This window comes from Urocitellus parryii, chromosome Y, assembly GCF_045843805.1.
Source record: "Urocitellus parryii isolate mUroPar1 chromosome Y, mUroPar1.hap1, whole genome shotgun sequence".
Taxonomy (NCBI): Eukaryota; Metazoa; Chordata; class Mammalia; order Rodentia; family Sciuridae; genus Urocitellus; species Urocitellus parryii.
Genome location: NC_135548.1, coordinates 32,438,712 through 32,462,528, shown reverse-complemented (window position 1 = coordinate 32,462,528; position 23,817 = coordinate 32,438,712).

The following is a 23,817-nucleotide window of genomic DNA, read 5'->3' as shown; positions in this document are numbered from 1 at the left end:
TATCTCATTCTTTATTAGGAATTAAAATTTGTCATCCAAAATTAAAATTCTTTGACGTTCTTACGGACTGTCTGCTAACTTGTATCCATTGCTACCTTTCCTATGCCCATCCCATATCCAGCCTGTCTGAGCCCTAACAGAGCTAGACTATGTCATCAGTCTTATTTCCTTTTCTAATCAACATCCAACCGTCTCTCTGTAGATCTTCCATTTAAACTCCTCATTTCTGTATTTTTAGCTGAAAATGGACAAGCTGTGGCCATGAACACCTAGGAGGTTCTAAGGGAAGTTAAGGTGCACACACGTGTGTTAACTGAGCTGCATCCTTACACAGCCCTCTCCTCGTCGCCCTGCGCTGTCCTGTGGTGGGAGCTCTTGACATGGACTTGCGTGAGGAGTTTGAAATACGCGCTGTGTTACTGGCCATGCTCATCATGCGCTGCAGCAGGTCTCAGGGACACGAATACCTGGCCTGTGTGTTGAGGCTCCGAGCCCTGAGCACTCATCTACCACTCTCTCCCTCCCTGGTGACCCGCCCTCCTCTCTCTCCTTTCTTTGAGTTCAATTTATTCAGGTTCCATGTGTGAGTTAAGAACATACGGTATACATATGGTAACATATGGTATATATATTGTAACATACGGTATTCATGTGGTAACATACGCTTATTCATTTAGCATAAAGGTCTTCATTTCCATCCAAGTGAGGAATTTTAAATCAGGGTGCTGGGGGCAAGAGCCTTTGGCCCTGAAGCCTGGGTCCACCAGGCACAGTGTGGTGCTCTCAGGCCACCTTCCCAGGTGGCTGGGATTTGGCTTGGGTTTGCATTGATTTGTTCAAATTCCTATCTTATTTTCTAGCATGAATCCACATATTTCCAAGAATGTAGTTCCACACCTTAGTAAAACCCTCAGGTGGAGCATTTTTCACGCCCAGCCGGTGGGCACTGTGACAGAAGTCACGTCTCCCCTGCACAGGGTGCTGCCGTCTGTCAGGAGGAGGAAGGCTTGTCCCTTGTGGGGTCTCAACAGTCTGCGTAAGCAGATTCCTCACCTCCTGCTGAAAACCTCTCTACCCACCATCTTCCCCATCCCAATTTACACCACCTCATGCTTCAGGGTGTACAGGTCAGAGCACAGAGTCGCCTTGCTACTATCTGAACCTGAGTGTCCCCTAAAGCGCCTGTGCCGACACCTAGACCCCAGCGGGATGGCTTCTGGAGGGGGGCCTCTGGGAGAAAGCAAGGACCCGTAGTTGAGCCCTCAAAAGTGGACTCAGAGGCCACATGAGGGACAGGAGACCCGCCTCAGTCTCCCAGCCATGTGTGGCTATAATGAGGTGGTTCCACTACACCCCAGGTGGCAGACCCCACCAAGAGCCCGATGCGACCCCACAACCAGGCTCTAGGACTGGAAGGATTTTTCACGTAACCCCTCAGGTATGGGGTCCTGTCCTCACTGTCCACAGATTCAGCGCCCTCTTCTGCAGACCCAGCCAGAAACTCAGTGCTCCCACCCACGGCTGCGGCTTCTGGGTGCATCACTGTGGCCGCCCTCCAACTTCACCCTTCTCCTCAGTGCGCTTCTCCGCAATGCAGCCGTGCACGTCCTGGCAAGCGTCCCCATATTCAGGACAGGACTTCCAGTGTCATCCTGTACCAAGCCCAGGTACTTCATGGGCGACCAACTCCCAGGCCTGAATTCATTGTCCTGGACTTGCCCCCACCTTGCCCGAGTGGCTGGACTGCCTCAGTTCTCACGCTCTTTGTCACTAGGGAAGGCTTCACGCTCTCGGTCCTGGTGGCCTAGGTCCTCTCCACCATCTCCGTGGCTCACCCCCTCCTCATGCCAGCAAGGCCTTCCTCACCAACGCCTCACCCCCACGCTCCTGTGGGCCCTTGACACTGCCTCATGGACTCCATGATCCCAGCATTTATTTCCCACTTTTCCCCTAGAATATGAGGTCTCCATCTTCCAGACACACCTGCAGTGCCCAGCATTGCTGCATGCTCGAGACCCCCGTGGACACTAGTCTGCTAACTAAAGAGCCATGAGGCCAGTCTGGCTCTTGGCATGACTGAGGAGTCACCCAAGTCCCAGCAGTAAACATGGGCACAGAGAGGGCTGGGCAGGGCAAGAGACACTGCTGCTGCTGCTGTGCCTGGCCCATCACCCAGACTGGGAACATGAAAGCCAGGCCATTGGGCCAGGCAAGGTCAGCTGACCTGAGCTGATGAGAGCAGTAGCTGTGGCTGCAAGACAGCCCCAGCAAACGCTGGGCATGACTTTGCACCCTCGTCATCACAGAGGCTCAGGAGGCTGAGGCAGGAGGGTCTCAAGGCCAGCCTCAGCAATTCCATGAGGACCTAAACAATTCAGTGAGTCCCTGTCTCAAAATAAAAAAAATAAGAAGTTCTGAGATATGGCTCAGTGGTAAAGTGCCCCCTGGACTCAATCCCTGATACCAAAATACAAATAAATAAATAAACAGAAACAAAGAGCACCAGCGACTGGGCATGAGGGATCATTCAGGGTCAGTGTGGCCAGTGTGCCTTAGGACTGGGAGAATGTGGGCTCCAGGGCTTGGGAGTACTGGCCCAGGGGTGTAACAGGAACCACTTTGTATCTGAGTGTCAACCTTGCTGCTTGCCCATGGGGACATTGCCCCTTCCTGTTCTCTCTTTCCCACTTCATGGCTGCAGGGAGAGCAGGTGAGCCTCTGTCTGTCCTGAGCCAAGCTGCCTGTCCTTTCCCTCACTGCCCACCCTACTGCCCAGCTGCAGACCTGGAAATGGGCAACTGCTCTCTTGTGGATGAGGACCATCCCTGAGTACATCCTCTGACAGTTCCCGGAAAACAGCACTAGGGGGCAGCCTCGGGCAGCATCAGCCTGCGGCCTCCCTCCTTCACCGGCAAGGCAAGAGAACTTCTGCTCCTAATGGGATCAGCACTGGACCCAGCTGGTGGTGACTTGGGTGTGGAGTTTCTCTGGCAAGTCACACAAAGTTCTGAACTTGACTGTGGTAGAGGTGCAAGACTCCACGGCTGTCCCCTCTGCCACACAACCCCTCCAGCGTGGTGGGCAACCAGGATGGCTGAGGCTCTAGCAGGTTAGAGTGGAGACACTGGCCATGTAACGTCTGTGCTCAGTTCTTTAAAATCCTGGCTGCTGGGCAGCTGTTCTTTCCTAGTGACTCTGGTTTCTATAAGCAGTTGTCCAAAGCTGGAAGAACTTAGTTCCTCTTATCACCCTCCAGGGGTAGGAGGTCTCTCTAGAGGCAGAGAAGACTGTACTTGGACTTTTCGGGTCCTTAACTCACTGCAGAAAAAAAATTTAAGGAAGATTCAGGTCTCAGTGGCCAGGAAGAAGGCTGGGCTTGGGTTTCTTAGGGTGCACACGAGGTCGGACATGTGTGATCCCAAGGGGCTGGGCATTCTGAGCCAGGCCGTGCCTTCTCAGTCCCAGGACCCTGGTCTGGTGTGTAGGCTCTGTCTGTGTCCAGGGGTGGGGTGGTCCAGCTGGCGACTGAGCCAGGGGGTCATGGACCAATTAAATGGGAGGCCCTATGCTCAGGAGGTTGATGGTCTCATTCTCTTTGTTTTTCTTTCCACACTTTATAACTATTTATTGGTGTATTAAAATTTGACCTAATAGTACGGTTCCTATGCCTTATTCCTACATGCACTTAATGTCATCTGCTCAGTCTCCTTCCTCAGGATGTCTTGAGGTCTTGTTCCTGCTTTGCAACATTCCAAAAAACCTACAGGGAACTGGAAAGTCCCAAAGTTCAGTGATCCCACACACTCCAGCCAAAGGGGTGATGTCCTGGGATAGGGTTCAGTCCCCAGAGACATTTCTGCCACTTCTTGGAGATTTGTCTGCAAAACCAGAATGCAGTGTGGCCTTGATGGTGATCTTCAGCATACAGAAGAGGAATGTGAGCAGTTTTTCTTTTTTCCTCTCTTTAAAAAAAAAATCGATTTAGTTTGAAGCTGTGGTTAACCCAAGGGCCTCCTCTTGTCTCTTTCCTCCCTCCTGTAACTTAATGGAGGACATTTCAGAATTCTACTTTCTTCAGCATCAAAACAGAAGCACCACAGTGAATGGAGCAGATCATGTGATATGCGTGAAGGTGTCTCAGTGAAGTCCCCTGCCGTGCAGGATTACAATGCACCAGGACAAACTAGCAACACAGAAATACTTAAAGACCAGTGAACAGAATCAAGCCTGAACGGCCAGAAGTAAACATGCCAGTGTTGGGCTGGAATTCCAGGTGAGGAGAGGGCTCTCGCCCCTGGAGCACAAGCTCACAGGGAGCAGGAAGGTCTGTGGAGTGAACGGTGGCACGGAGTCACAGGGACAGGCACAAGGACTGGCATCTGTCACTGGCACCTGTCACCATGCTGTGCTGGCTGCTCTTGGTGCACCAAGCACAAGAAGGATTTTTTTTGTGTGTTTAAGCTTTGGGGGTTTGGATGGGGCTCGGAGGCAGAGCATTTGCCTGGCATATGTGAGGCCCTGAGTTCCATCTCCAGCACCACAGGGGAAAATATGAAGCAATGGTGCAGAAATGGAAATAGTAACATCCGTCCCTCAGGAACCCATGGAAGCAAACTTGGAAATATTTAAAGATCTGAAAACAGGCCTAACTCAGAAACAACAGTAGACATGTGACTGACTTAAAAGATTCTTTAAAGTGTCAAAATATATCAGTAGACCATGCAACACACACACAACCACAGAATTTCAGAAATTGAGAGAATTTTCCAAACACTTTCAAACAAACCAGGTCAACCATATCAGTAACATTAGAGAAGTGTTGTGAAGAATGATGATAAGAATTTGAACCTGGAGTACTGTGTTGAGTGACTAATCATTCTGCTCACAGAGCTGATGTATTTTCAGAAACTGTGATCCTCCTAACCTACTTTAGAAGAGGTGTAACAAAAAGCAGCTAACCAGAAGGGCACTGAGATGTTCTGAGAGCTAGAAAGCTGCGCAACCCCAGAGCAGAACTACTGCGCCCACACCCTGAAGCCGACAGACGTGGGACTTTTAAAGTTCTGCTGTGTGCACGCAGTGGGATGCTGGTCAGCCACCAAAAGGAGCCAAGTCCTGTTGATTGGATGATGGATAGGCCTATGGATGGTATGCAAAATGCACTGTGCAGAGACAGAGGGACAGACGCCGCACACTCTCGTTCTATATGAGGTCATCTCACAGAATGGAATGGCGAATCCGAGGCTGGGGAAGGTGGGGTTGGTCAATCAACAACGCTGCGGTTGGGAGGGATGGGCCCCGGGGTTCTACTGCACCGTCCATGGTGCAGTACTGTGGGAAGAAAGGATTCAATGTCCTCCTCACAAAGACCTGATGCCTGCTGGAGGGGATGGATGTGCTAGTCCATCTGACTGACTGGGTTCTCTCACCCAGTGTCCATGTGTCACACTAGTCCTTACGTATGTGCAAACTTGTGAATTAGAAGTCAGCTCTACAACACAGCACGTGGTGCAAATCCCAGGCACTGTTGACATGCAGAGGTCTGTGGTGCTCCGTTTCAGGACAGAGCTTCGGGTTCAACATGTCAGACTTCTTGCTCTTATTCATACACGTTTTTAATGCACAGAGAAAAGTTTTGGCTCTACTCTGATTTTATGTTCAAGCTTTTTCCAAACAGGGCTTTTGTTTCAGCCTAATTTTGAGTCTTTAAGTGCTGAATAGATGAGTTTTGATTCTTATACAAGTGGAACTGACGATGTTTCCTGTCCCAGGAATGTGAACGGCAGACTTTCTAGAAGTATGTCAGATGATGTACAAGGAATGAATTGATCACAATCAAACAGTGTAAACGTGTGCTTCCCAAAATAAGGCAGGGAAATAGTACACACACACACACACACACACACACACACACACACATGCACACGCACACAGATGCCATGGGATAGCCACCCTGTCACGTAAGCGTCCATGGTTGCCAGAGCATGTGAGAGCGTCAATCTCAACTGCACTCCTCTCACAAGAGACCTTTCTTAATTACACAGAATAAAGACACAGAGGGTTGGTTGGAAAAGGATGGGAAAAGACAAGCCATGGAGACACCGTGTGGAAAATCCCACAGGGTTGGTTACTGGGTGACCAAGAAGGCGCAGGGGCAGATGAGTGAGCTGGACAAGAACAGATGGGCCTACATGGTCAGCACAGCCCAACACAGCCCCAACTGTGTCCACAAGCAGAGAGAGGAGAAGTGGACGAGCAAATCCACACCTAAGGTGGGACCTGAATGCCCTGTGGTGGGTCAAGGACGAGAACGAGCCAGTCGAGATCCCAAGGGTGAGGAGAATGTGCACCATGCTCCAGAAAGTAGGTTGATCCACACATAGAATGGGCCTTCCACATGAGCCACAGATGGTAACACCCCCCAACGCTTTCAAAGGGTGAGAGATTGGGAGAGCATGTTTTAATGACCCAAATGGAATTCATCCAGAAATCAGTAATTTAAAAACAAAATTCTCACCTGCTGGGAAATTAAACAATATACTTTTACATGGTCACTGAATCAAAATGCATAAATTATAAATATATTTACTCAAATTATAAGAATGTTAGGTATCTAAAGTGGCAAATGCTGCAGAAATTATACCAAAAAATAGCATCAACACATGAAGAATACAAAAACGAAGAGAAAGAAAAAAAAAAAACAAGTAAAATCAGAAAATCACAATAAATAATATCAATAGAACAAAAGCTGGGCTCCTTTAGAACATTAATAAAATTGATAAAACCAATCATGATGATTAAAAAGACAGAGAAAACCAACAAATAGCAAATAACACAACAAGAAAAGGAAACTTTAGTCATCAAAAAGTTGATGAAAAGATGTGTTAAAACCTGTGGTGAAGGGCAGGGCGAAGCTCAGTGGTAGAGCACTTGCCTAGCACAGGTAGGGCCCTGGATTCACATACAAATAAAACAAAAATAAAGGTACTGTGCCACCTACAACTAAAAAAAAAAATTAAAAATTAAAAGCCTATGACAATACATCCCAGACAATGTGGATCAAATTTTCAAGTAACAGAAAGTATCAAAATTGCAAAAAAAAAAAATGTAGCAAAGTTGTGTCCTCTGATGGCTATGTAAAATGTGAACACATTGATTAAATTGTAAACCCTTAATGAATTGTTCAAGAAATTACTCCAATCTTTCACAGATGGAATAAAAAATGAGAAAACACTTCCACTTCTCTTCTGAAGCCAAAATAACCCCTACCTAAACTTAATAAAGATATTTAAGACAGTGAAACTGTACCTCAGCATGGAATTTCATGTATGTCAGCATCTCTTCAAAATGCAAAATCCGAGCACTTATTAATGACACAGACCCTTAGAAATCTTGAGAGCATAATAAGGAATACCTTTAAAAACTTTATTGAAGTTTACACAATGGTGACATATTGCAGCATCTTCCTCCAGAGTTTGAGAAATAAATGAAGACACCCCTGGTCTCTATTTCTATTCAGCATTTTGTTGTAAGGTGAAATAATTTCAGTAAAGCAAGAATAAGAAATAAAAGCGTTAAAAATGCAAAACAGAAGGAAAAAATCATCATTATTCATAGACAACATGACTTTTAATGTAGAACTTCTAAATGAATCTATAGATAACTATGAGAAGGAACTAAGATAGTCATAAGAAAAAGAAACGAAATAAAATGTAGTTTAAAATATACTTGAGAAATCCTCAATGTAACTATGGGAAATGTAGAATTATTATTTGAGAAAGATAAAGAGAAAACAAAATTTAGTTTGAGATATAATTTAGAATTCCTTCAAAAATTGTAAGAAATCCAACAAGTGATATATAAAAACCGTATTAGGAAAACTGGAAAATATTATGGAGAGAAATTTAAGGTGACTTAGATAAATAGAAGAATAGACCACGTGGTGGGTCAGAGGAATTCACATAATGAAAATCAGAAATCTCTGTCCCCAGTTTTCCGTAGCTGCAGATCTAGCTGAAACTCCTTAAGTTTGTTTTTCTGCATTGAGAGCCAGCCAGATCCTCAAAGAAAGGAGTAGTGCTTAGAGAGTCCAGTTAGGAAGAACTAAGCAGGGGTTAAAGTGCACTGAAGACCAGCTCTCAGGGCGCAGTGCCGGGTGGGTGGACTTGCTACAGGCTGGGCCTCTGCACTGCTGAGACAGGCCAAGGCCCCCAGACAGACTTCAGACCTGTCACTCAAAGTGACAGGCACGAGTTTTTTGAAGGGACAGGGAAAAGAGGACATTCTCAAGGAGAGCAAGTCCTCTCAGAAAGATGAGGGACAGAGTGCCTCTTCTGCCTTCCAGTTTCACTGATGCCTTGAAAGTCTCCGGAGTCCTGCCCGATTCACCTCTTGACTCTTGGCTGACAGCATGGCACTGCATAGACCTCCTCCAGGAGAGGGCGGTGTGGCCCCAGAGCTGGAGTTTTTAAGAAAATCGATTCCCCCTCTTTTGCCTCAATTTTCTGCCTCCTTAGTCATAGCCCTTTGAAGAACCCCATTGGGCTTTCTTATTGAGGGTCTTGGTGTTTTGGCTGTGACATAGTTTTGGTGAAAAGGGAGGGTCCTGACATGGTCCTGGAAACGTGGTTTGACTCCATTAAGGCTGGGGAGGCCCAACGCACCAGGCCGGTCCACCAGGTGCCTGCCTGTCAGATGAGGCTCCCTATGGCTCTCAGTGGCCCTGCACTGTCCTCTTGCTCTCCATTCATGACCCAGGAGCCACTAACAAAATTATCGCTGTGTAGACACATAGGCCACTTGAACAGACTCCAGAAAAGCCACACATCCATGATTTACATAGCTTGTACTCTATGCCCATATCAAAGATGGCAGGGCGGGGGGCGGGGCTGGTCTTTCCAGGATGCTATCTTATTATTTCTATGATCTTATAATATGAAAGTAATGTGGCAGTCTCATCTTGTTCTCGTTCCCAAAGGGAGACAGGGCCAAGCAGCAGTGTCCCCACAGGTTCTAACTGGTGTGCCACCTACTGCTTTGTTCTGGGGACACCATGGCCACAGCGCCATTCCCCGGCAGCCTCATTTCTCTACCTGGAGCATCAAGGGGCCTCCCAGACAGAACTTTTTTTTTTTTTTTTTTTTTTAACAAAGATTGGGGCTTATTAAAAACGTGGGGAGGAGCGACCTGGTACATGGTCCCTCGTAGAACACAGAGGAGTTGGGTGACCTGACAGCCTTTGTTTTCCTCACTTGGCAACTTCAGGGTCTGGGATCCCTGCCAGTTCCACTTCTGCTGCAGGCGACAGGGGACTTGTTAGAGCGTTACAATGTAGCAATTAAAAACTTATAATTGAATAGAAGGAATTGCGAGCGCTTGCATCTGCACAGATCTCAGGAGAAGGATGATGGTGGTTGCATCCCTGGGGTTCCAGTCAGCTCCCCCAGCATTGTGGACAGTAATGAAGGCCAAGTTCATTCCAGGGGAGCTTGGGGACAGTAAGATAAAAAATGAACTCGGGTTTCCCTGGGCCTGGTGTGATTCCAAACACAGCGCAGGAGCCTTGCTGATTATCCAGCACTGTTCTGTCTGTTGGGCTGAGAAAGGAGGCAGTGGGGGGCTCATTAGCTGGGAGCAGGGTGGACATGAGGCTTCTGATGTGGAGTCCCTTGATAGGGCTCACTTAATCCCTGTGTTTGTGCTTCATGGGGCTCATCAGCTCATGATTTTTTTTTTTCTGTTGCAATAAATATTGTCTTCTAGGATGAACCTATTTCCCCCATGCAACTGCTGATTTTGGTATCTGCAGGGCTTAACTCCAGATTCATAACTTGCCTTCTTCCTTGTACAGCATTTTGAGTAAAATTACTATTGCACGGAAAATATAATTGAATATTTTATTTAGTATTGAAACTGTCTAGTTCTTTGAATTCTCAAAAAGCTATTTAATTACTTAGAGTTTGCACACAAGTTTTGCTTATTCATAAACCTAAAAAGTGAGGCTAGGATCTCCCCCATGGCAAAATAAATAAATAAACTAACAAAGGTTACCCATTTGGCAAAACATTCAATGTACTCAGGAAAACATGGAAATCCTAGAATATATTCACTGATTTAGCTCCATGTCAGCCCACACCAGGAGGAGTGTTGATTTTCCTGCAGAAACCATGGGGTACGGCAGGTTCCCTTAGCTCCTCTCTTTCCTGCCACGGCAGTGAGTATTCTGCCCACAGCATTATTCTTTAGATCTCACATTCCCCAAGCCTCAACATATTTTTGAACATTATTTTTTATTGACATGCAAAATCATGTAGACCTACCTAACATGAAGAGAAAGATTTCCTAAAGATTAATTTGGCAACACAGAGCATCACAGTGGAAATACCTGTGCCATAGGCACCGGGTTCAAGGTCTGGGAGATTGAAGTGGGGGAGATACCTGGCAGCACATAGCAGAGCATGTTGCCATAAATGCTGGGACCAAGCTTTTAGTGCCACGGCTGGCGAAGTGCTCCTCACAGAGGGTCCTGTCCAATGGCTGCATCTTAGAAACATAAAAGACAAACATCCTGACAGAAATAGGTGTATCACGCAAGGCACACAGAGCACAGGATGCACATAGAACAGGAAGGCATTTCTCAGGGGGTTGAAGAAAATCTTTGAGAAAGTATTCATTTCAGATAGGCAGCAATAAATTGCCCCCTTCATAGCTTCTGGTTATGATTTTGTCTGGGACTGGCAAGATTTATTTCATTTTGTATCAGCGCAGGGATTGCAGGCTCAGGAGCCTGACTTCTACTTTAGGAAGAAGAACCATGCCAACTTCCGTGAAGGTGTGTGCCTTCCCATGGACAGTGTGCAAGGGCCCCTCCCTCCACACGCCCGCTGCCCTAGCTGTCTGTAAATAGCAGCTGCTCTAACAGAAGTGAAGAGATATTCATTTGGGTTTTGATTTGCGTTTCCTTGATGGTCAGTGCTGCTGGAGACCTTTACATTGACCTATTTGCCATTCATCTGACTCCTTGTGGGAAACGTCTAAGCAGGTCTTGCTCATTTTTAGTCAGGTGCTGTACTTTCTTGCTACCGAGTACTTTAGTACCTTTTCTACACTAGCCCTTTGTTGGAGGGACAGTTGAAAAGCTCTTCTCCTATTCTGTAATCGTCCCTTTACTCTGCTGTTTTCTTTTCTGTGTATACTTTTTAGTTTGATGCGATTTCATTTTTTCTCTTTTTGCTTTGTTTCCTGTGCTTTTGAGGCCACTTTCCCTCAAAAATCATTGTCTAAACCAACATTATGGAGATTCTCTCTGTGTTTTCTCCTGGTAGATTCATAGCTTGGGGTCTTATGTTTTAACCCTTTCATCTATTGGGGGATGGTTTTGCATGTGATGATGGGTACTGGTCTATTTCCACTCTCTGTGTGGATAACCAGTTTTCCCAGTACCATTTATTGAGGAAACTATTCTTTTCTCTGTGAGCCCTTGACGACTTTATCAAATACCAGTTGCTGTAAATGTGTGGATTCACTTCTGGATTCTCTGTTCTGTCCATTGGTCCATGTGCCTGATTTTTTCCTGGTATCCTGCTGTGTGGGTTAGCACAGCTTTGAAACGTGTTTTGAAGTCAGGAAATGTTATGCTTTCAGCTTTGTTGTTTTTTTTTCACAAGATTATACTTGCCTTGGAGTTTAGACATGGAGTTTGGGTTTTTCCCAGCTCTTGAATACTAATACAATCAACATTTTGATAATGAGTACATTGAATATGTAGATGATTTTGATATAGATTAAGTGGAATGTTTCCTCATTTATTTGCTATCTGGATGATCTTTACACACCAAAAGTAGATGTTAAAAATCTATAGTTAGTTTCTACTACTCCCTCCAGACCTGTTAATATTTGCTTTGTTTGTGTTCTGATTTTAGAGGAATAATGCATTTACAGTTGTTTTGTCCTCTTGCTGGTTTGACAGTTTTATATATTTAACTTGGTCCTGTTTTAGAGTTCATCTGTTTTTATAGATTTTTTTTAATATGGTATGTGTGTGGCTCCTCCTGCTTCTTTCTGGTTCCCGTTTGTGTGGATTGTCTTTTCCCCTGACTTCCCTTTCAGTCTGAGCATGTCCTTACAGGCAAGGAGAGTCTCTTGTAAGCAGCATGTGGTTGCAACATGTGGGTCTTTTAAAAAAAAAGAAAACCCAAAAAACAGAAAACACATACTGGTGGTGTTTGCATTGTCTACACAGGGGCTCCACCTGTGAGTTAAATCAGGTGACTGCCGTGCTCACCAGCAGCTTGGTCAGAGTGCAGAGCTCGCCAGTTCTGCTGGGCAGCAGAGCCTGGCACACTGCTCTGCTGGAACTCAGAGTGAGGGCAGCAGCCCAGCCTCCCAGAGAATGGAAGACAGGTGGGGTTGCTCAGGGTCGTTTATAGCTGGTCCACCCAGAACCACGGGAAGCCTTCACAGTGCAGGTCCAGCCTGCCAAGGAGCCTCTGTCAGACCAGAAGCTGGCTGTCTCTGCAACTGTGTGAACAGCACAGAGACATAGGACCCCCAAAACACAACAGCAGCCAAAGACACCTTGACCAACAGGCCATAGAGCAAGGGAGGCCCATGACACTCCAGAAGTATCCAAGAAGCTTCCTTACGTGTTCCCCGGAAACCATATTTATCTCTCGGCAATGACAACAGTTTTTCAGAGAAGAAAACACACCATTATTCATTTTCCACCGCAGGATCACCTACAGTTCCTATGTGTCTAATCTGAACATTTTAAAAACATGAACATCCGTGCATGATAAACTCTCTACCTTCAGAAGTTAAAATGGAGATGGTATATAAAGCTCCGCACTCTGAGATAAACACTTGGCAGAGTCAAGGACGGACCCAAGCAGGTGCGAGAAACACACCATTTTGTATTGAAACCTGAAATCCCAGCCCTGCTATGGGGCCAGGGCTATGGACCTACATGGATGTGTCCCCAGAGGCCCCTGTCACCTGCCTGTGCACTGCTGTGAGGGGTGGGGATGGTGGGAGGTGGGCCACTGGGGTGTGCCCTTGGAGGGGTGGAGCAAGCAAGGCCCCCCCTTTTCTCTCTCACTTCCTGGCTGCCATGAGGTGATGAGGCTCCTCCACCAAGTGCTCCCTGACAAGATGCCCTGCCACACCACAGGCCCAGGAGCACTGATGCCAACAGACCATGGGCTGAAACCACGAGGCAAGGTCTCTGCTAGTGCCTCAGGTCTATCTTTCCAACAATGCTTTCAGGAATGCCAACTTTAATTACTGTACGTGTCACATAGTGTATGAGAGATATTGTTTATGAATGGTTCAAAACAGTATATTTTGATTTAAATCTTAATTGCTTTTCATTGAGTGTGAAATATTAATTTGAAAGTGAAATCCCACTACCAGCAATAGACAGTTTTGTTGAAATACTCTAATAAGGAACAATAGCCAGTTCCATAAATAACTTTAAAATTCTAAGAGTATTGGTATGCTAGTAATCACAGATTTGGTTTCTTTTAATACTCTTTTAATCTTGTAAAGAATGTCTTTTATAAATATCCTTTTTCTTGATCAACCATAACATGGCAAAATGTGTAGTCATTCTTCCTGAAAAGTTATTCAAATGCTACATCCAGAGATAATGAGAAATTCTTACAGAATTTTTTAATAGTATATATGTTGGGTTAAAGAAATTTCATAGTTGTTGGAGTGCCAGGAAATTAATACTTGCTGTAGTTTATGCTTTTTCTGTATGTTTAAAATCAGGTGTGTACCATTTGTACTGTGAACACCACAGAATGAACTATCCAAAGTCCATTGATTTTAATATGTGTTATGGTTTGTAAACAAATTATAGTAATTTCTTGCACATTTTTGGAAATTAATTATATAAGAGTTTATGTATTTGCTCAAATATACAGTATGTAAATAAAAATGCCATTCACAAGAAAATAAATAAATAAATAAATAAATTAATTAATTAATTAATTAACCTTTCCTTCTTTTAAGTTGATTACTTCAGGATTTTTGTCACAGTGATGGACAACATAACAACACAGAAAACTAGTACTGAGAAGCCAGGTTGTTGCTTTGAGTACACCTGGTAAAGTTGTCCAGAGCCTTTGGAACTGTATTGTGGGAGGATTTGGGAAATCTGAGAGTAACAGGCTAGAAAAAGCTGGATTGTTACAAGCAGATCTTAATCTGTGATTCTGGTGAGGGTTTTGAAGACCAGGCAACTGATGGCAATGCAGACAGCAGAGGCTGTGTGCTCGAGGTTTACCCAAGTTTACCCAAGTTAATGTGCTTGTACTCCACACTGGGTTCCTCACCTTGGCGCCCTTGGCCCATCAGGCCATATCCTTCTTAGTCTGTAGAGGTCTTCCCCATGCAGTGTAGACATTCAGCAGCACCCATGGCCTCTACCTGAGTTTTGCACCAGCACCCCTGACTTGTGATAACACAAAAGGTCTCCAGGCATTGTCAAATGACCCAAGGGGAGGGGGAAAGTCACCTGTGTTGAGACCCATCACCTTCAGGTTCACCTGAGACCTTGTTACAAACACACATTCTCAGACCCCACCCCAGATTGGCAAAACCAGGAACTCCAGTGGTGCCCAGGAAACTGTTTAACTCTCTGTGAGACACAGGCACTCTGAGGTGGAAGAGGACTCGGGAAAGGCCCTGTAGTGAATCACTGTTTGGTGACAGACAAGTCACAGGGGCCACAGCATGACCAAGAGGTTGCAGGCTGTGGGTGATAAAGAGCCCAAAGCTGTAGCCACCTGGGAGGGTTTGCAGCCAACACTTCCCCAAGTGCTATCTCCATGACCTTGGCCAAGTGACCTGATCTTTCAGTGCTTTGGTTGTCCCCATTTTCCATAGGTGACAACTGAGGCACTGAAAGGAAGATTTTATGATAAGGTGCTTAGAAGAGTGCTTGGCTCCAAGACCTTTGGACAAGTCAACTAACTGGTCTTGTCTTCACCATCACTGTCCTGTCTTGCCCCCGATTGTTGAATCCCCTACAAGTCAGCCAGGCATGTGCTTCATTCTCTGCCACATCCTCAGCAGGGATCCCTGGCCTGGCCTGGACCAGGCTCTCAATGAACATCAGAGGAGAAAGGCATTGCAGTGCCCATGAGGACATGAGGACACCAGCAGAAACCCTCTGTCTCAGGGGCTTGAACTTTGCTGTGGATCCTGTGTGTTCTGCAAAGGGAACCCAGCTTCCTAGATCTGATTCTATTAGAAGGTGTCCTTGCAAATGTGGCAACTGAGCAAAAGTGAGCTTCTCCATCTGTGTGGATTAGATGGTACCTCAGGTAGATCTACAGGCATGCTGTAACCAACCGTCAATCAACACAGGCTTAGAAAATCATGGAAAGACTAATGATGGGGGCAGGGTGCTTCACAAATGCTGTGTGTTTTCTTCCTCTACTTCTAGGATTCTCTCTACCCACCTCCTGAAGTCAGTCATACAACTATCCCCATTTCAGATATCCAAACACTGAGGTCCCAAGAGGTTACAGAACATGTCCAAGCTCATTGTCTAGTAAGCAGTGAAAGTGTTCTTCTCATGCTGGTCTCTGATTCCAAACCCACACCTGCCTTTCTTCCCAGGGCACTTCCTGGTCTGCACACAGGGATGACATGCCTTAAGATTGGGAGGACAATCCTAATTTCAAACCTTCTACCTCACGTTATGCTGAAGACAATCCTAAGCAGCAGAGCATGTGCCTTATTTGGTTTAAAAACTCCATCTCTGGTAGTAATGAGATCTCTCTGCCACAGTCCCACCAGACAGCCATTTGGGACCACAGGAGTGTAGAGAAAGAGTGACCACAGGAGTGTGGAGAAAGAGGACATAATTCAGGAAAGCGAAGTACAAAGAAGCAAGAGCTGAATATACTAGAACAGACAAGACCAGCAGAGAGAGCCCAGCTGAGAGAGGCCTGGAGCAGGGCTGGGGCGAGCCAGCACATTCCATGGGTATTGATGAATTTCTGCTGTGTGCTTAGCACTATGCTGAGAAGTAGATGCTGCATTGAGTACAGTCTCTGACCTTGCCCTGCTAAATATCCCAGTCTGGGGATTTAAAGCTGGATGACATTGTCCAGCACTATGCCATTTCTTCACACCCCAGCTGACCTAGAGCCCCCAGCACCATGGCCCATTTGCCTACAGTGAAGGCCACCAGCAGAATCCTGCCATGGCTGGCAGTAGTGGGTGGAGAACCCCAGGTCTCTCACCCTGTAGGAAGGCTTCTATTAGTAGCATGATCTACATGGACCCCCAGCACTCCTTATCAGAACTGTGCTTAGTCACTCAGTGACAACAACTGGCTGGTACACCCTGTCTTCCAGTTCCTAATCACTTCCTGTTCCCACCTGGAGTTTTCTAGCATTGCCTTCCAAGGAAACGACTTTCTAACAAATCTGGATCCCAGAGTCCCCACACTTTACCTCAGGGAAGCCAGAGCATGAAAGAAGGTTCTAGAAAGATGTACAGTGATCCCAGTCTATCTAGCCATTTTATGTCTGAATTTATAGTACTCCTTCACTGCTCTGACTGCCCTGATAGGTTTAGGAGGAAAGACAAGCCATACTTTGGGATGTAAAATGCATTCAGGCCGAGTCACTTTGACACAACCTACCAAGTAGGGGTAGAATCTCATGAAATTTTAAGTACAACAGAATGCCAAATGACTACTCATTCCAGTGAAGACATGCTGCAAATAAGACTTAGAAGACATGCTGCAAAGAAGTCTTAGAAAAGTGTCCTCAGAGAAGATTCTGTCATTCTGCATTTGCTTCTGAAAGTTGAAGCACACAGTTCTAATGAGCCCAGGAAGACAAGGTTGATACCCAGTTGAGTTGGCATATGATGTGCCAGAGCTCAGGACTTCAGGGCTGCTGTCAAGTGGTTCCCGGGCTCTTCTGGTCCTCACCTTCACTCAGTGTCTTTTTGTTGGTGATGTAGTTCAGCAATGGATTACTGGCCCAGAGACTTGTTCAGTATTGCTCAGCAGTAGCAAAACACTGTCACCAGTTGTAGGTAGCCAACTCCAGGTGAGAAACTTGATAGATGTTAATGCTCACGGCTTCACACCAGCAAGCTGCCCCTCAGTGATCATGCTCTCTAAAATATACACCATGCTAAATTGTGTGGAAGAATTCTACATCTAGCCAAACCACAGGAGCTCTCAAAAGCCATCCCAATAACATTTAGAGGATTCACTCTCCAAAGCAAGCTTGCCAATGCCTGAGTGCCCACACACTCTATTGGCGCCAACCTCACCTCCTTTTAGAATGCACACATCCACCAAGATATCACTGCCTGTGGTGGTTGAATGGCCTTTCCAATGGACGAGGTGGATGTGAATGTAACACGTAAATGAATTAGCATTTACCAACAACTGGAAGAAACAAATTCACTCTCTAAGATATGATGACGGAGCTGCTCTGTGATCTAGACCATCCCCCGCTCTCCTGCATCCTCTCTGTTTGCCTCTGCCTGGATGGACCTCCAACTCAGCCCAGAAGGATGTGTCCTTTCTAGTCAGAAGCCCTGTCATGGCTTCCAATTCCAGGCCCTGATTCCTGGTTAACTGCAGCCAGAGCTCGCTTTCAAGGTAGTCTCTTCAGATCCCTTCCCTACCCTAACCACAGTGTGGGCTCTGGCCCCACCCTTACTCTCTACACCACCATTCCACATTATTGTCTTCTTCTCCCTCATTGTGGCCCAGGACTACTCATGACCATGACCAACTGTTGAACCAGGTGCCTCAGAGGTTAGAAATGACCAGAGATTGCTAACTTGAAGATTTCACAGATAGTTAATGAGACATCCTGACTAGTCAAATCACATAAGAGGAAGTCAATGAATTCTAACCTCAAGGGCAAATCCTACAGTACACTGGCTGTCAAATTCAGCTACACACTGGAGCCACCTGGGAGCTGTGCATAGTACTGACCGCTGGACCACCCACTGGCCCTGGGCTGATGGAATGGCTCTGGGCTAAGATGGGACACTGGGGTTTGTAAATTACCAGTTGAGTATAATATAAAGCAAACTTTGAGAACACTGCTTTTTCCCCACATGAAGAACTGTGTGCATACAGATGCAGAAGTACACAAATCTGCAGCATAAGGCTCCTTGAGATCCATAGATTAAATGCACTGCAGTCACCAGCATCCTGGCTAGGAACACCACCAGCCTCCTATTTCCACCTTCCCAGGTGATCACAGCCCTGCCATCCAAGCATGGAGGAGTCCTCCCTGCTGAGAGATTTCAGTGTGGCGAATGGAGAGCCCCTCTCTCCTCGGAGTCCCTGCTTTGACAACAAGTGCACTTGAGAAGTTTGAATCAAGTGGGAGGCACATGGGCAGACTCCCTAGATGAGGCCCTATTGAAGGGAATCTACATTTCCAATGGAACAGATGCTTCAGAGAGAAACTGAGAGTGCCAGCTCTGAGAAGCGGTTCCACTTCATGCAGTTTCAACCAGAAACAAACCTCAATGTGCTTACAGGGAACAAGACCGTTCCTTCAATTGGAAGCTGCCTGCACAAAATACTTCTGTTCTGCACTTCCAAGCTTTTCTCAGCCAGCACATTCAGACGACGTTTACCCCCAAAGTGCAAATTGTACTTCCCAGAGATCCCTTGGGACATCACCAATATTCACGTGGAACATTGGACGGTTGACAAGATTAATGGCCCAGAGTTTCATTGAAATATTTTTCTCAAATTTTTTGAAAACTCACTGGAAACGAAGGTACCCATGAGCAACAAACTCTGCTTTATACAAGACACAGAAACTTCTAAGTAAAGCCCGTAACTGCTGGCTCTAAGAAGGATTCCAATTCCTACTAGTTCAACCAAGCCCAAATCCCAATATGCTCTCTAGAAACACTTTTACATCCTGCAATTGAAGCTGTTTGTACACGCTACTTCTCTTCTGCACTTCACACTCTTCTCATTGAGCACATTCAGAGAACAGTTAAGGCTCAATATCCAAAGTGTGCTAGCAGGAGAGCCCTTGTACCTCGGAGCACTTGCTCAGATTGGAAGTGATAGGCCTGATGGGTGGGTCAATACCTCAAAGATTCTTTGGAATCCATTCCTCAAACGGATTCTGAAAACTATCTTGAAGTTGCATGAGCCTCTCTGCAATGACCTCTGCTTTATTGAGTGCATAGATGGTTCCAAGTGAAATGGTGCCATCAGCTCTGACAAGAGGTTCTGCTTCCTGCATGTTCAACCAAGGAAAACCCGCCACGTGTTCACTGAGAACAGATCTACTTTGTGCACAAACTTTTTCTGTTTGCCCCCTACAAATGCATCTCAGGATGCACATTCAGAACACATTTCCTAAAAAAAACATGAGAAAGTATCATTGCAAAAGTCCACTCTGGCCTAGCATCTCCAACATTGATTAGGAAATGAATTGCACAAGTTTCATCTTATCCCCTTGGTCTCCTTCTTCTAAAAACTCATTGAAACTGCAGGTACCTGACAGTAACCAACTTGCCATTGACCAAGAGCACAGTTGCTTCCAATGGAAACTGGGCCTGCCAGCTCTCAGAAGCCATTGGATTTAAGGCTACTTCAGCCAGGTACGAAGCTCAATGGGCACGATGAGAAAAAAAGTCATTTCCTAATATGAAAGCTGCTTACCAAAATTCTTCTGTTTGGCACTTCCAAAATATTTTCAGGAAGCACACTCAGAGCACAGTTTCAGCCCATATGCAAAGAGTGCTAGCAAGAGAGCCCTTGGACCTAGGTTCAGCAACTGGAGGAGAACTGTGGGCCCACTGGGAAGAGCAGTTCCCCAAGGTGGATTTAAATCCAATGCTCAATTGTTTGTCACAGAATTCACTTGAAATCCAAGTGCCTGCCTGCATTGAACTCGCACTGACCAATTGTACAGATGCTTCAGAGGGAAACTGCCACCTCTGAGAAGCGGTGGTTCTTCATGCTAGTTTAAGTAGTGAAAAACCCCAATGTGCTCACTGGGAACAAAATGAGCTCCTGAATGTTGAAGCTGCTGAGAGACTGCTTTACTTTTGTACTCCCAAACTACTCTCAGCAAGCACATTCAGAGCCGAGGTCAGGCCCAAAATACAATGTTGGCTGGCAAGAGAGTCCTTGTGCCCAGGATCACCAATTTTGAGAAGCCAATGAGGACTGCTGAAAAGATCAATTCCACGAAATTCCATGGAAATCCACTCATCACACCTTTCTGAGAACACTTAAAAAGAAGGTTTCTGCATGCAAGGAACTCTGGGTGATAGATGGCAATGTTTGCCAAATGCAAACATGCCTACCAGCTCTGAGAAGCCATTCTCATTCACACTGCTTCACCTAAGGAAAAATCTCCATGTGCTCAATGAGAACAAGTTAGCTTGTGCTACTTGAAGCTGCTTCTGCAAACAGCTTCACTTCTGCACTTCTAAACTGTTCTCATCAAGCACATTCAGAGCACAGTTCAGGCATGAAACACAAAGTGTGACAGAAAGAGATCACCAACTTGCAGGAGGAAAGAGGACCAGCTGAGAAGGTCCGTTTTCCAAAGTCTCACTGACATCCATTTGTCACACTTGTTTACAACATACAGTTGAAGTGCAGGTGCCCACATGAGTGAACTGTTTTGGATCAACGGCACAAAAGCTTCAATGTGAAAGCATGCCTGTCACCTGTAAGAAGCAGTTTTGCTTTCTTCTAGCTCACACAGGAAAAACACCATGTGCCCACTTACAACAAAGTTAGTCCTGCAAGTTGAAACTGCTTGCAGCAAATGGCTTCCATTCCCCACTTGCAGCCATCACTGGTTGACAGATGGCACAGAGGCTTCAATGTGAAACCATGAATGCCAATCATTACAAGTGCTTCTGACACTCTAGTTCAACCAGGGACAGCCTAAAGTGCTCAATGAGAACACACTTTGTTCCTGCAAGTGGAAGTAGCTTGCACGAACTGCTTCAGTTAGAAAATTCCAAGTTCTTCTAGCAACCACATTCAGAGCACAGTTCTGGCCCAATAGAAAATGGGTCCTACCAAGAGGATCCCGTATCTATGATCACCTTCATAAGGTAGCTTCCCAACTTCTGTGTGGAAGTGTGTTTCTCCTTGGCCCTTACACTGTTGTGGAGACCACTAGGAGTTCAGATTTGTGCAGGATCATCTGACCTGGACTTTTTGCAAGACCTGTACAGCCCTCACACATGCTCAGATGCTACAGGACTTTTCAGACCAGTCCAGACAACAGTAGGCATCCATTCATTGTCTGCAGTCTACAGATTCCTAAATGCATGGCATTCATTACCATCACATGCAGAATTTTCATCAAAAACTATATATATATATATATATATATATATATATATAATTCCAATCTGAATCAAGGAAATTGGAAATATCCCCAAATCCAAAGAGTGGATCCCCATTGTGATGCTACCAGTGGAAAATTCCACAGCTGAACTCATGGGATGGTTCACAGTCAAAACACAGCTGCATGAAAAATATTACATGACATGACCTTCCTGCTATGTGAAAAGTGGCATGTGAAGTACACATGCATGTCTTCTTCAGACATGGGATTCATTTGCAGGACACCTTGTCCAATTGAAAATACTCCAAAATGGGAGAAATCAGAACCACGTCTCCAAAGTATTTCAGCAGAGACCAACTCCATCTGTCTATCTATATCTCAGTGAGTGTGTGTGCTCTTGTGTGTGTTTGTGTGTCTTTGTTTGTGTTTGTACCATGATAGCTGATACTTCATTGCCCCCATTGGAAAACTGACTCAGATAATGCCATCTGCCAAACTCCTAAAAACCAAAGTTCTTGCTGATAGAATGAAACATTCCTTCCTGTTGGTTTGGATGTGTACTTTAGGAATCACTACTACATTTAGTATACTCAAATCATCAGAGTAGATCAGGTAACAAAAACATATATATTTTAAAATAATAATATATTAATGGAAACAACAAATACAGGATAGAGTAACAACTGTGTTACTAAATAAGGTCAAAGACAATGGCAAACTATAGATTCAAACTTTGAAGAAAATAGTAATCAATGTAAATATTCCTGGGCTGCCTCAGCCCCGCCCAGGCACACAGCAGCAGAATGCTTTTGCAAGCATCCTCAGGAGGGCCGGAGCCTTCTTTGCAGGATGAGAGGGTGGTTGAGGCTGGATCCATTCATCATTCCTTTGGGAGAGGCTCCTTTTCCTCAGCACAAAGTTGGATTTTTTGTGAGGATTCTTGGCATAAAATACGTTGGCCTCTGCTGGAATCCTCAGCTCTGGGGAGAGAGGGGTGTACAAAAAGAAGGTGGCACTCAGGAGGTGCTCCCTAGGACACCCCAACATCTGAGAGCCTGTGCCAGAGGAGGCCAGAGCCACACATCTGAGAGCTCTCCAATTCAGCACCAATACCAACAAAGACAGCCTCCACAGTCCTCCCTGAGGAAGAACTAGGCAGAGCACTTCAACAGACCTAATGTCTGTTCCTACCAAAGGCTTTGGACTCCAGAACATCTCAGGTCCTGTTGCATCTGCCAAAGCACACCACTAGATTTACATCTGAAATCTCCCACAAAAGGCTCCTGTGCCGAAGATTCAGTCCCCACAGGAGCCATCTTCATGGGTGGGTTTGGAGGGAAGCATTGGATGGTGAGTGCTCTAATGTCAACATGAAATTCTCATTCAAGATGAATACACTACTGGGAGGTGGGAGGGACTTGAAGAAAGGTTGAGCATGGTTGGAGGAAGACCTAAACAGGGTTGCGCCCTGGGCAACAGTACCTTGTTCCTGGTGGCTCCACTGAATGAATCCTCATTCTCCAAGTAGAGATCCTCCCTCTCCATCTTTCTCTCTCTCCCTCTCTGCCAGCCTCGTTCTCTCTCTCCCAGTCTATGCCTTTTTGGCAAGGGCTGAGGAGCTCTCCACTGCCACACACTAGAGCTTTATGGACAGCCTCAGTGCACAACCAAAGAGAATGCTATGAAACCCAGAGAAAAGGCCTAGGATTCCTCCTCTGAGTTATTTTCCTCAAGTATGGCCACAGTGAGGACAGGCTGACCAGCACGGATACCACATTAGAGCCGTGCTTCTGCATTGGTGGAGCCCGCCTCCATGCGAACCAGGCTTCTGAGAATGGAGGCCACATTCCAAATGCTGCCCTACTGAGAACAATGGTTCCAAAGACCAGCAAAGGGACTGCTTCCCTCCAACATGGTGTATGGCCCAGTGGTGCCATGACCCCGAGTGGGAGAATACAACAGCCTGCTTCTCCTTCCTCTGAACACCTGTTTCCTGTCGCCCTCCTCTAACCTAGAGCCTGTTCTCCATCCCTTCTGGGTTGGATATGGGGATCTCTGCTATGAATTTCTTAGGCTACCAAGGCCCCAGACAGACTTCCTTTTCCATAGACTCTACTAACCTAACAGAAGGTTAAGATAGGAGACAAGTGATCCTAGAACTCATCGGGATGGTGGTCTTCAGCGTACATAGGATGGGATAATGGCTGCTGTGGTGTTTGGCTCACAAAAACCAACCAACCAACCAACAAAAAAGCACTGGCATTATTATCAGATGAGCTCTGTGGCTACGTGCTCAGGAAGCCCTCATCTGACTTTAGTTAGGGATCACAACCTGGCTATTGTGATCACTCCTTGGCAAGTGGACTCAGGTGCGGAAGACCATGTATCTTATGCAAAAACAGATGATTCAAGCTGTCTCCCAGGCTGTGTTTTCTTCCCAATTTCATCCTGTTACTGCTTGCTAGAATCCTGGCAATGC